This window comes from Sinocyclocheilus anshuiensis, unplaced genomic scaffold, assembly GCF_001515605.1.
Source record: "Sinocyclocheilus anshuiensis isolate Anshui unplaced genomic scaffold, SAMN03320099.WGS_v1.1 scaffold1763, whole genome shotgun sequence".
Taxonomy (NCBI): domain Eukaryota; kingdom Metazoa; phylum Chordata; class Actinopteri; order Cypriniformes; family Cyprinidae; genus Sinocyclocheilus; species Sinocyclocheilus anshuiensis.
The window spans coordinates 165,443-180,815 of NW_015549683.1; positions in this window are offsets into that span (position 1 = coordinate 165,443).

Below are 15,373 nucleotides of genomic sequence, written 5' to 3' on the forward strand. Positions count from 1 at the left end.
TTTTTTTACTTTAAACCGCATAAACATTTCATTACACCAAATACACAAAATAATATTCTTTTTAGCAACATCATATGACCCCTTTAAAACGTGCCGAGCGAGCATCTAGAGTCCGCCACTAATGAGTGTACCACCAGAAACAAACCCTTCTTCTTCTTATATCTTTCCGGCAGTGTAGATGCTACTGGGTGTATTACTGCCCTCCACAGGTCAAAGTTTGAACTGAATTCTTATATACAGTCCTGTATTATGCAAGAACTGAAGAACTGACTCAGATCAGTTTATGCTTATCACTGTGTCCAAACAAAGAAGTAACAGAAAACACTTTAACTCCAAATTCTGCCAATTTATCAAAAAGTGCTTTTCTTTCTCCATTATACTTCCTACATTCCAAGAAAACATGCCCTACTGTTTCCATATTCCCACATTCACATAATCCAGAAATATGCTTTCCTACAATATACAAAAAGTAATTTAACCCACAGTGCCCCAACCTCAATCTACACAGTTTAACTGAGTCCCTACGGGATGGACAAGTACAAAAACATCTTTTCCTAACTTTAGGTTGAATAGAAAAATAATGTCTACCCGTGATTTCCTTTTCCCATCCTCTCTGCCATTCTTTTATTAAGCCCTCTTTAACTCTTTACCTCAGTTCCACCCTCCCCAAGGATACATGGATATCTATTTCTCTACCTAAGCTCTCCTCCCTCAGTTCCACCCTCCCCAAGGATACATGTATTTATCTATTTCTTCTTTCTAAGCTCTCCTTCGCTATATAATCTGCCTGCTTATTCACTATCACCCCAGCATGCCCAGGCACCCAACAGAAAGTGATATTGCAAGCAAACCCAAATCTAAAAAACACACTCAAGATGTCATTTACAATATCAGGTCAAACTTTAGATTTTCCTGCTCTTAAAGTTTCCAGAGCTGCTGCAGAGTCAGAACAGATAAAAACTTATCTCGGTCTGGCTTCTTCAATCCACCATAAAGCCCATAAAATTGCCATTAACTCAGCAGTAAGAACAGAGCTTCCATTCGAAATACATTGACCAATTTTCAACCCTAGTTTCTCCACATACACCCCAAACCCAGCTCTCCCATTAACTGGATCTCTAGACCCATCTGTAAAAATTATTATACTACTCTGATTAACTGAATTAAGATATACCACTATTCTTAATATCACCTCCATCTTATCTTTTTCCTGAAGAAAAGCAAACTCAATTTTCAACTCAGGCATCACCCAAAATGGCATAGGTAACCATCCTATATGCTCTGCAATATCTCCCTGTTCCAATCCCATCTTCCTAGCCCACTGATTTACATTAACAAAAAAATTATTATATTTCCTACTTCCAACAAACTCTTGCAACAGACACCTTGCTGGATACGTATAATTACATCCACTGAGTTTTACCCAGTACTGTAGTCCTAATTTAATATGCCTTAACCATAAGGGCATTTCTCCCATTTCAATAAGCAAGGCCGAAACTGGGGAAGTTCTGAAGGCCCCACAACAAATCCTCAAAGCCCTTGTTTGCACTACATCCAACCTATCCAAAACAGTTTTAGAAGCAGACCCATATACAAAGGACCCATAATCAATAATGGACCTGATCATGGCCTGATAAATTAATAATAACGTCTCCCTATTGGCCCCCCATTCACATCCAGCTAGACTTCTCATAACATTCAAAACTTTTTCACACCTCTCCACAATCTTACCTACATGTACAGCCCAAGTCATACGTTCTTCAAACCAAACACCCAAAAATTTAAAAGCCTTTACCTTCTCCAATGGAGACCCATACAAATAGAGCCCTATATTAGGTAACTTTCTTTTAAAACCTAATATCATATATTTTGTCTTAGATTGCGAAATTTTAAATCCCCATGTATTCCCTCATTCCTCCATCAACACTAACATTCTTTAAATCTGTTTTAAAACAAACCCTACATTACGCCCTCTTTTCCAAATGGCCCCATCATTTGCAAATAAAGAAAGCCCAAATCCTCTCTCTATTTTACCAAAGATATCATCAATCATTATATTAAATAACACTGGACTGATAACACTTCCATGTGGGGTTCCATTCTCTATTCTCAACACTACCAACCTTTACTTGAATTGTTCTTTTAATTACATTTTTTTTATCCCTTTATCCAATTAAACATTCTTCCCCTAACTCCTAAATCAAAAATTTTAACCATTAATCCCTCCTTCCACAAAGAATCATATGCTTTCTCAATATCCAGGAAAACACTAACTACTACTTCCTTATTGCTAAATGCCCTTTTAATATCCTGATCCAACACTGCAACTGATTCCATTGTAGACCTTCCATTCCTGAAACCATTCTGAACATCAACAAAAAGTCCTTTAGTTTCTAAAAAATATACTAACCTATTTGTTACCATCCTCTCCATAATCTTACAAAGCACTGCCGTGAGCGCTATTGGACGATACGAGCCCGGATCAGATGCCTCTTTACCTGGCTTTAAAATTGGGATCACAACTGCATGTTTCCATTCCTTGGGCAAATTACCCTCTTCCCACACTGTATTAAACAAATCTAATATTTCACCAAGTACAATATCATCTAGATGTTTAATTAACTCATAAGACACCCTATCTCTCCCCGGTGTAGTATTTGCCCCAGACATAACTGCATCCTTCAATTCTTTTATAGTGAAAAACAAATTAATAGGATCATCATTATCTAAACTCCTCTCCAACTTCCACTGATTAACTGCCATTAACTCATCTCTCATCCTACACCTCTCAACCCCCAAAATCTCTGATCTATGCACTACTTGAAAGCTATCAACACACATATCTGCTTTTTCCTTATTGGAAACTGCCTCCACATCACCCTTCTGTAACACTGGTATTGATCTTCTTTTATATATCCCTGACATTCTACGTACAGCTGACCACAATTGTCTTACTGGAGTTTCAGGGCCTAGTGTATTACAAAACTTCCTCCAACTATTTCTCTTTGCATCCTTTATAACTCTTCTTGCTACTGCTCTTAAACGCTTATACTCAATTGCATTAATCAATATTGGATATTTTCTTAATCGTCTATATGCTACATTCCTACTCTTTACAGCTTCATCACATTCTTTATTCCACCAAGGGACCAGCACACGGCACTTAGGTTTCTGCTTCATTGTAATGGCATGACAAGCAGCCTCATGTATCATATGACTAATGGAAGTATTCCAAGTATCTACAGAACCCTTACTATAAACCTCTCCTACTAAGCTTAAAGCTTTCTCCTGAAATTTATCCCATTTAGCCTGAGAGAAATTATACCTAGGGACTATCTCTTCTACTTCACTTCTCAATTCCCTACCAAATTTACATACAATTGGGCAGTGATCACTGCCCATTGTATATGAATCTAAAACATCCCACTCACCTACTATAGCTAAGTTTGAGGAAGCAATTGATAAATCTATATGGCTACAATTATTTCTCACAATCTGATACCTAGTTGGCCTTCCATCATTTAACACTACCAACTCATACTTATCTAAAAATTTTTCTATTATAACACCATTTTTGTCCCTGTATCTTACAAAGCACTGCCGTGAGCGCTATTGGACGATACGAGCTAGGATCAGATGTCTCTTTACCTGGCTTTAAAATTGGGATCACAATGGCATGTTTCCATTCCTTGGGCAAATTACCCTCTTCCCACACTGTATTAAACAAATCTAATATTTCACCAAGTACAATATCATCTAGATGTTTAATTAACTCATAAGACACCCTATCTCTCCCCGGTGTAGTATTTGCCCCAGACATAACTGCATCCTTCAATTCTTTTATAGTGAAAAACAAATTAATAGGATCATCATTATCTAAACTCCTCTCCAACTTCCACTGATTAACTGCCATTAACTCATCTCTCATCCTACACCTCTCAACCCCCAAATTTTCTGATCTATGCACTACTTGAAAGCTATCAACACACATATCTGCTTTTTCCTTATTGGAAACTGCCTCCACATCACCCTTCTGTAACACTGGTATTGATCTTCTTTTATATATCCCTGACATTCTACGTACAGCTGACCACAATTGTCTTACTGGAGTTTCAGGGCCTAGTGTATTACAAAACTTCCTCCAACTATTTCTCTTTGCATCCTTTATAACTCTTCTTGCTACTGCTCTTAAACGCTTATACTCAATTGCATATCATCCAGATGTTTAATTAACTCATAAGACACCCTATCTCTCCCCAGTGTAGTATTTGCCCCAGACATAATTGCATCCTTCAATTCTTTTATAGTGAAAAACAAATTAATAGGATTATCATTTTCCAAACTCCTCTCCAACTTCCACTGATTAACTGCCATCAACTAATTTCTCATCCTACACCTCTCAACCCCCAAAATCTCTGATCTATGCACTACTTGAAAGCTATCAACACACATATCTGCTTTTTCCTTATTGGAAACTGCCTCCACATCACCCTTCTGTAACACTGATATTGATCTTCTTTTATATATCCCTGACATTCTATGTACAGCTGACCACAATTGCCTTACTGGAGTTTCAGGGCCTATCGTATTACAAAACTTCCTCCAACTATTTCTCTTTGCATCCTTTATAACTCTTCTTGCTACTGCCCTTAAACACTCATACTCCATTGCATTAATCAATATTGGGTATTTTCTTAATCTTCTATATGCTACATTCCTACTTCTTACAGCTTCATCATATTCTTTATTCCACCAAGGAACCAGCACACGGGACTTAGGTTTCTGCTTCATTGTAATGGCATAACAAGCAGCCTCAAGTATCATATGACTAATGGAAGTATTCAAACTATCTACAGAACCCTTACTATAAACCTCTACTACTGAGCTTAAAACATTTTCTTGACATTTTTCCCATCTAGCCTGAGAGAAATTATATCTAGGGACTATCTCTCGACTTCTCAATTCCCTACCAAACTTAAAATAAAATTGGGTAATGATCACTGCCCACTGTATATGAATCTAAAACATCCCATTCACCTACTCTAGCTAAGTTTGAGGAAGCAATTGATAAATCTATATGGCTACAATTATTTCTCACAATCTGATACCTAGTTGGCCTTCCATCATTTAACACTACCGACTCATACTTATCTAAAAAATCTTCTATTATAACACCATTTTTGTCCCTGTAATCATTACCCCATATTGGATTATGCGCATTAAAATCTCCAACCCATATAACAGGACACCTTACTTTCTCCATTATCTCATCAAAATCTGACATTACCAAAGGTTGACAGGGGTTTTAATAATTTATCACAGAAATAGGATTATAACTAGTCCAAATCTCCACAACCAAACACTCCATCTTAGAATTAGTATCAACTTTCCTATACTGCAACCCATTTTTAAAGAAAGTTGCACATCCCTCACCTGATCTATCAGACCTATCTAATCTAATACATTCATATCCTGGAATTACAAAATCTAAACATGGTTTTAACCATGTCTCTTGGATACAAATCAATTCTGGCACTTCTTTAAATTCATCAACAAAACGCTTTAATTCCTGACCATTACCAATCAAACTCCAGGCATTCCATTGAAGTACAGTATATACCACATTAAGATGTATCCCCATCAACATCCTCCATACTACTAGCCCTCAACAACTGTGACCTTTCCTTACGCTGACTCTCCGTCATATATTGACGGCAACTGCTTTATATTAAAGTATCTTTCCGCTGCCTCCACTACTAACCTGATCATATCTGACCGATTAGCTGTTTTCTTAGCTCCCACCAACACATCTGAAACAGAAGACAGAAAGGACTCTTTATTACAAACCAACATGTCAGATGGAAGCACAGACAGCAAATTTGGCTCAATACTTGGCTTCCTGACACCACTTCATCCCCAGATCTTCCATTTCCACGCTCTCTTGCCACTCTTTGAACTGCCTCTGCATACAACACCTTGCTCTGAACCTTCACAAATTGTACACGCTTAGCCTGAACAAAGCATTCACAACCTTAGAACCCTGCTGCATGATTCCCATCACAATTAGGGCACTTTGGAACCTCTGCCTTATAGTTTTGTATTGAATGATCTCCACCACACTTTGCACACCTTCTTTTCCCCCGACAAGACCCAGCAAAGTGTCCAAACCTCTGACAATTATAGCAGCGCAACGGTGGTTAAACTACTCCCTCACATTATATGCCATACTCCCTAGGAACACTTTCTGTGGCAGTATACCATCTTTAAACGTTAAGAGAACTGGTGGATCTCCGTCTCCATCTCTTTGCTTAAATCGCACCACTTCACTTACCTGGGCCCCTTTAACGTTTTCTAGGATTTCTTTCTCAGATAAACCTGCAAACACTCCATATACCACTCCCTTGACTCCCTGTTGACTTCCTCTAGGAACCAAAGCTTCCACCTTGACCACCAATTTCCCCACACCTCTAGCATCATCATACTGTTTCCTATTTTTGCAACACACTCTTAACATTCCATTATACAATATCTTGGCCTGAAAATCCTTGCCTATCTGTCCCATCTCTCTCTCTGCTTCCAGAAACAAACCCTACATACTGTAGTCCCGTTTATTCAAAATTATTAAATTATTGTTCGTTGAAAGAATTAGTGCCATTAATTAGACAGATCCATTAAATTAAATGTGGAAAACAGACTAATAACTATCACTAATATTTTGTATTATTTGTTTATGTTTAGTCATAACGTCTTCCCGGGACTGCAGTATGTAGTGTTTGTTTCTGGTGGGACACTCATTCATTAGTGGCGGACTCTAGGCACTCGTTCGGTGCGTTTTAATGTAATAAATGTTAGTGATGGGAAACCGAGACTTTCTGAACCGTTTGAGGCTTTCATGAAATTGTGCCGAAAAACGGTTCATTACTCGAAGCTTTTTAACACAGTGCGCATTAGCGACATCTGGTGGTCAGACTCGGTTTAATCCCAAATAAGTGTACACACACACAACCACGTCAATGTAAAGTCAAACACATGAGTCATGCGAAGTGCCGATTTTTTTTAAAACCAGCTGTCCCGACCTTCCGATACTGCATGACGTTCGAAGCTTCAAACGTAATCAATCACGTGGTATTGTCATTTCGATACAAGCATCGGTACAGTGTGTGATACAATAGTGCTTTGAAAACTGCGTCGGAGCATCAGAGCCTCGGTATCAATCATCCCATGTCGAAGATTTTTAGAATCAGAAAGACATTCTGGAGATGTTTTTCTGCAGAGAACTTCTCTGCTTTATTCTCGTTGTAATAAAGTGTGTTTCTTCTGGAAAAGAAACCCCAAGACTGAGTATGATTTCTCAGAGCAGCGGCAGAAGATACTACAAATTGGTGACCCTGACGTGATTGGAAAAGAGCAGAAGAGTGGACGACCACTTTTGGGCTGACTGAGACGAGCAACACAAACACGGTGGCCACCGAATAGGTAAGCAATTTTGCTTATATAATTCTTTTGTGTTGTTTGCCGGTCTGCCCTTGGTGGTAAGGACACTTAAAATCTGCTCTTCCAGAATTAGAAAAAAAAATAAATAAAAAAAGGGGGTTTTTATTTCAGAAGAAATAACTGCATGCACAGATTTGGTTTAGTGTTAGGAAGGCCTTGATAGGTGACCTAAATTAAAACTGGATGGTGTAGGTAGAAATACATTGCATGCAATGGTCTGTGTTTATTGTAGTCAGGACCTAAAAGGACAGCAACAATGAAGCAGATTTAGTAAAGGAAAGCGCGCCAGTCCTACGGGTACCGCTTTGAGAAAGAAAAAGGTGTAAGGAGGCTCAAAGGGCTGTACGGGTAGGCAAAAATCCCTGCTGGGCGCTGATTTTTTACTGAGTTGAGGGAGATTATCAGTGAAAGAGCGAGAGCACTGCAGGTCACTCGAGGAAGAGTGTAGTGTTTTGTTGTATGAGACTGAAACTGTGTCTGTGTCTGTATGCATGTCTGTATGAGTGATGGTGAATGTATGAGAAAATAAAAAACTTCCGTATTGGGTGGGTACGAGCTGCGCAACCCTCCTGGCAAAGTGTGGACGCAGCTCTTGCCACACCCGAGAGGGATGAATGAATGATTAGCCCTGAAATAAAGGGAAACAATATGAATGCAGTATTCCTATAAATAAAGGAAAACAAATGAAAGCATAAGCCCTGTCTGAATAAAGGGCCGAGCAGTGTGAATATGATTAGGAAAATAATATCAATAAAGATTGAATCAAGATCTTGTATAGACTTTTGCATGTTTGGTGTCTGTGTGGAAGAGAAGGAGAAAATTTTCAGAGATCAGTGCAGTAGAAGTGAGATCAAGGCAGTAAGTTAAATAAGTATATTAAAAAATAATTAAAAGTGCGGACAAAATAATAAAGAGAAATAAAGATAAATAAAGAATTATTTTTAGAAATGAGTCCATAGAGTTAAATAAGCATATTAAAAAATTATTATAAGTGCGGACAAAATAATAAAGAGAAGTAAAGATAAATAAAAAATTATTATTAGAATTTTTTTACATAACGAGTGATTGTAAAATAAAGTTGAGACTATCAATTCATACAAAAAGAGTAAATGCATCAGACAGAATAAAAAACAAAATTCAAAGATGCATGTCACAGAATAAAGAATAAAATTAGGGGAAATTGGTTAAAAGAGTTAAATTAAAATTGAATTGTAATAATATATGAAAAAATATGGCAGCCACTCCAGTGGAAATATTAGGATTAAAATATCCAGTGTAAAGGAGTTAATAAACAAGATATCAAACAAATGGTAGAAGAGAACAAACAATCTGGAGACAAAGTGGCCACAGGAGGGGACATTTGAGGTAACATTGTGTGAGGAAATGGAAACTCTGATAAAAAACCATAAAACTAAGAGTATCAGTAAGAAACGAGAAAAAAGAGAAGCAAAAAGGGAAAAAGAGAAAGAAGTGATAGCAATGTTTAAAAAGGAAGGGGAGGACATATTAAAAAATATAAAACAGGTCTTCCATTATAGAAATATGTGCCTGGGTGTAAAAGCAGCCTACATGGCAAAATACCCTTACCCACAGATGAGAAACATCTGTGTGGGCTTTCTTTCTTTACCATAACAAGACTTGGGGGGGGGGCCTTCTCTAGGGAAATATCTAATTATATGCATAAAGAAAACTGTATGGAAATATACCCCACGCCTTAAAGTCAAAACTGTATATAAAGAGAATCAGAAAGACATTCTGGAGATGTTTTTCTGCATAGAACTTCTCCGCTTTATTCTAGTTGTAATAAAGTGTGTTTCTTCTGGAAAAGAAACCCCAAGACTAAGTGTGATTTCTCAGAGCAGCGGCAGAAGATACTACACCCATCACTAATAAATGTTGGCTGCTTTTGTAAACCGTACTGATCATTAAAGTCATGTTTGCATCTATTTTTTTTTAAGTTATGTACAGTAATTAACAGCAATGTGTTTGTCGTTATTGTATTCCATTAGCTTAATTTGGACATGCCATATTTGACCTTTATATTTTACCTCATGTGTGTCTTTACAGGTATGTTTGGGCTTTCTTTTGAGTCCATATACGTTATGTTTAATGATGTAAATAAATCATAAAAGAACTATAAATAACCTTTACCTTTGTTTGTTGTACTGGTGGTTTACAGTAATAAAGACTCTTACTTTATGTTTAACGTTAATGGTATTTTATTTGATGATTTGTTAATGTGTCATTGTGTGATATTTTACCTCATGTGTGTCTTTACAGGTATGATTGGGCTTTCTTTTGAGTCCATATACGTTATGTTTAATGATGTAATAAATAATAAAAGAACTATAAATAACCTTTATCTTTGTTTGTTGTACTGGTGGTTTACAGTAATAAAGACTCTTACTTTATGTTTAACGTTAATGGTATTTTATTTGATGATTTGTTAATGTGTCATTGTGTGATGACTTTACTTTGAGGGGCCCATCATTACTAACTCGTTATTAACTACTCATAAACTAACATCAACTCATGGTTTGTTAATGCATTATTTTGCCATGACTTTACTTGAGAGGGCCCATAATAATTAATTTATTATTAACTGTTCAAACACTAACATCTACTCATTGCTTGTTAATGCATTATTTTGACATGCCTTTACTTGAGAGCAGTGGTGGACAGTAACGGAGTAGCTTTACTTCGTTACTGTACTTAAGTACATTACGTATCTGTACTTTACTGGGGTCGTTTTATTTTGAGTAACTTTTACTTTTACTTCACTACATTCCAAAGCATAAGATCGTACTTTTTACTTCACTACATTTCATAAAACATATCGTTACTCCTTATAATATATCACGTGCTCCGAGACGCAGAAGCGGTGTCTGATTCAAGAACGAACTGATTCTTTTCAATTAACCTACTCAAGTACTTGATTTGTGTACTTCGTCCACCACTGCTTGAGGGCGCCCACTCATAATTAATTAGCTGTCAACTACTTACTAAACTCAGCTCATGATTTATTTTATACTTTCTATCAAATACACATGTACTAACACAGTGAGTATTGAGCCCGATTAAGAGATGTGGTGTGGCTTTTCAAGAAGTCAGAGAGCAGAGGTACAGGATCATCACGGTTCTGACCTTACCTGCATGTTTCTAGTTTGGCCATTTCTTTTGGAATCGTTCTACAAATATGCTTTGTGGGTTTTGAGTTTTTATCTATTTATTTAGCTGCATATAAGTCACAGTAGGGTGAATTTAAAGGTAAAGATTATTCCTTCTTAAAGCGACTGTTTGATTTAGTTTACCCATAAATGTTAATTAATGCATTAACTATCAAACATGTACTAACAGTTGTAGTTAAGGATAGCTCTTCACTAGTTCATGATTAGTTAACACCTTTAATAATCATTAGCATATGATGAATTAAGTATTAATTTAGGCACATGATTATTCATGTACCCTTATTGTAAAGCGTTACCGATATATTGATAGATTCATAAAGTCTACTAGTGACAGAGAATTTCTCATTTTAGCAGACTGCATCCAAAATATTTAGTGGATATAATGGATGACACGTACCGCTTCTTCCACCTGCTGTAATGCAACTGGCTTTAATAATCACTGGTATTATATAAAATTTATGTATCCGCTCGGAAATGAAGTTCACTCATCTCAGTAGTTTAGTGCGATTGAGCAGGGAATGTAAACAAAGAGTCGCTCTCTAGTGTAAATTTTCGCTGAAAACTGACTGAACTACAACCGAAATATAATCGTTAATACAATATTATTCAAATTATTTTAAGTGCAAGGCTGTATATGAGTGTGCGTACTACAGTTACACCTGCTTATTCAGAATCTATGCTTAAACTCGGCATGAAACTGGAAGTTGCGATTGTCTTTTCTTCTCTACTGTGACGTATATCTGAGTGAAACGGCATCTGTAATGAGCGGGCGGGACTTGATTTCGTCCTTCGGGAATTGATTGAATCGTTGGAAGCTGGGGCGTTGCTAACAAAATGGAGGCAGATCTGAGTGAAATGGCATCTGAAATAAGAGGGCAGGACTTGATTTCGTCCTTCGGGAATTGATCGTTGGAAGCTGGGGCGTTGCTAACTAAATGGAGGCAGATCTGAATGCCAGTTTGCAGTTAGTGGTGGGGGATTTCTCTCCACTGGATTCACAGCGGACACCCAAGCATGAATAAATGTTTTATTTATTAAGGATGAGGACGACGATCAACGGCACAAAACATGCCTAAACAGCGCGCGCACGCGAGAGAGAGAGAGAGACTGCCTGAATGACTGAGCGTGTCCTCCATCAGGTTAAGTCATGAAAAAAATTAGTTTGCGATGTCCTAAGAGTAATGTTGTCATATCTTTTCAATGTTTAGGGGTAAGGTACTCCCTCATGACTGGTGTCAGTGCTATAAAGTGAAGCATCAGCTTCAGCTTTTTCCCGTCTTTTATCCCAGCTTTTACCCCTCACATCACTAGCTCCACCCTTCCGCCATAGCTCGTGACCGGAAGAGAAGATGAGTCGTTTTGAGGGGGAGGGGAGGTTAACGTTTTTGATTAAAGATTACGAGGGCACATGAATTTTAAAAAACGAATGAAGTGCACGGATAAATTATTTATAATAACCACCACAGTATTCCATTAAAAAAATAAGAATTTTCAATTTTGATTTCATGGTGACTTTAAATAATATCTCATGATTATTAATTAGACGCTGCTGATGTTGCTTAGTGGGTGTTTTTACGTAACAAAATCAACTTCCTTCATTTTTTTATTCGACAAGCTGACAACTGCCCACTTACGTCTGGTTCACTGAAAAAAATTAATCTGAGTGGATGTAAATGTTACGTAATTAAATCTGTGATATTAACAATAAAATGTTAAGTTTGTATCGTTATATGAATATATCTAGTTGTGAATTATTCTGCATTTGTTCAAAATACAAGACATTGTGCATTTTTTTCCTTTACAAAATGTATCTACGTAATCCCAGCCAATCTTCTTAGGTACACACACATAACAAACAATAACCTTGTTTTATTTACTCAGTACAAAATAATTACTTCCCTTCGCATTTTTAGTTTGGAAACCCTGCACATTCCAGACGAAGAGAAGTCTGCACTAAACTTAAGGTAAGAATAAAGTTAAAGTAAAGTGACGTTATAGTTGGTTGTCTTTACAGTTTTGGAATTGTTGTATGAAAAGAGGCTTTATTTATGTGTAATTTGAAGATAACGTTGTTGTACGTGGACTAAACTATGGCTACGCTTGTAGGTCTGTCTGGATGATGCTGTCCTACTTGAGCTCCACGAAAAACAAACCCAATATTTCTACATGTGAAACAAGGAGGTAATACGCACACGATTATGATAGTATGGTTTGTGTGTGATTTTCATGTGATTGGAGCTATTTTCATATCAATAATGGATGTTTATTATAAATGCTAAGCATATATTTCAACAATATGAAATAAATCCACACTAGATCGCGATCAGAAGTTAATACAAACAGTCTATGGTGGTTTAAAGTGAATTTTGAGTAAAAGCGTAATATTAATCTTTTAAATTGTGTTATGTAGCTTGATGCTAATTGTAGCTCTAATGCACATGTCGCCATGAGCTATTCTATTCCACAAACTAATTTGATAAAATAATTCACATAAGGTCCCAAGAATATATATTTTTTTTGTTTGCTTGTTTGTTTTTATAAAAAGACTTCAAATGTTACTTTACAAAACAGCACTTTTAGTGGACGTAATTGATGATCCACATTTGCCCTAGGATTACACATATGTACATATATACACAAAGAAAAAACGAATCTACTGTATAAAAATTTACAGAAGTATACAGGGTAGCTGGATAAGGAGTGCAAATCACAGTGTGTCAGTCAGATATAAGTCCTCTGCCCTTGCAGAGGAGAGTCATTATATAGAATTATTAGGAATGGCTGGTAGGAATAGAGTGACTTTCTGTATCGGTTCTTATTACAGCGGAGTTGGAGGAGCCTCCGACTGAAGACACTCTGCTGTCTGATCAGCAGGTCAACCACCTGCCTTCATTTGTACTTCATCTTTGTGGTCATCAAAGCCAGGGATGGAGATCTCGAGAAGCAAACTGAAATAGCCATGGAGGGAGCAGAGGTCCTTTTTGCTATTCCCAATGTAGCACATGCTTGCACCTACCTAATGGGCCTTGTTTATGCCTTGCAGCTAAGATATCCAAAGAAACTGAATTCGGACCATGTTTGTGAGTCTGTTAATGTTCAAGGTGCATTTGAAGGAAAGATGACTGTTAAGAAGTGAGAAACGTGACTCATGGAAAATATTTTGCACAATGTGAATTTATTTCAATAGAAACACAAAGAAAAGAAAATTTTGCTTTATAAGATCTGCTTCATTTCCACATTGGGGTCATTTTTGTGTGCTTCTTGTTTTAAAGCCTTAGAGTGTGTTACTGTTAAGGACTGAAAAACACAATTGTATAGAAAATATTCTGTGCCATTTTTACTATCAAATGGCAAAAATGTCAGCTTTATGTGATGTAATAACTAGATTTCCATATTTGATGAGTATATATTCTACTGGCATTCCATTGAAAAGTACCAGTGGTGAAATAGTAAATAGTTGTAAAAAAAAAAAAAAGAACTAATTGCATTTATACTTTCAGTAGAAATACTTGCTAATTAGAAAATTTGAGTACATGTAACTTTAAAATACACTAACAAATTTGGAAAAACAAAGTAGATCCCACTGGAAATTTGTAATAGAGAAATCAAAAAAAAAAATTGGATTCAATCAAAAACACACATTTAGAACTCTTAAAAGTTACGTAGATCACACACAAAAAAATGACTAAAGAAATACTAAAATTAAGTGTACTTTATGTGCTAATTTTTTCAACAGACAGAAAAATTAAGTAGTTTGTACAAAGACTGGTCTTGTTTGATCTACGTAATAAAATTGTGCAAAAAAATTCATCTTTTTTTTTTTAAGTAAATCGAGCAGAAATTTTTTATCAGTGTTGTCAGCAAATCAGCGAGGCATATTGACCGAGCATCGGGCAGCTTAATGAATATTTTTTTTAAAAAATAAGGCTTCGGCTTACAGGATGGGCGATACCTCTTATTTTATTTTCGATCCGATAACAATATGTTCAAGCCCAGTATCGTAGATACCGATACCGCTAAACTAAACAAATCTTTTAAATTATTAAAAGATTATATTCAGTAATTATACTCACTTAATATTAGATTTTAAAGCCATGTTTTTTTTAAACATGTCACGTTGCACACACGAGACGCTAGAGAATACTTTACCAAGACTTTATTTGCACCAAGGGAGACGAACACAGGAAGACGTTCACACAAAGACGTTCACAGGAAGACGTACAACAGCGGACAGAGAACTTGGGACTGGGAACACATTTTATACACAGGAGGAGGGGATGACGAGACACACCTGGGAGCAATAAACCATCATGGGGAACACCTGGGACAAATTAAACATGGGAAAGGAACACCTGGGGAGCAAGACAGACAAAACATGGAACAGATTCTGACATAACGCCCCCCTCCGGAAGGTACCCGTTCAGGGTGCCATGGCAGATCCGGGGACTCGGGAGGCCATGGCGGATCCGGGGACTCGGGAGGCCATGGCGGAGCAGCCTCCGAGGGCGCGGCCCCAGCCCCCGCCTCTACGGCTGGAGCCATAGTACCCCCCCCAAGAAATACTTGGGGAAATTTAAGGGGCCAGGAGCCCTCCCTGGGCCTAACGGGGAAACACGAGCCCTCCCTGGGCTTAACGGGGGATCTGGAGCCCTCCCTGGGCTGAACGGGGGAACAGGAGCCCTCCCTGGGCT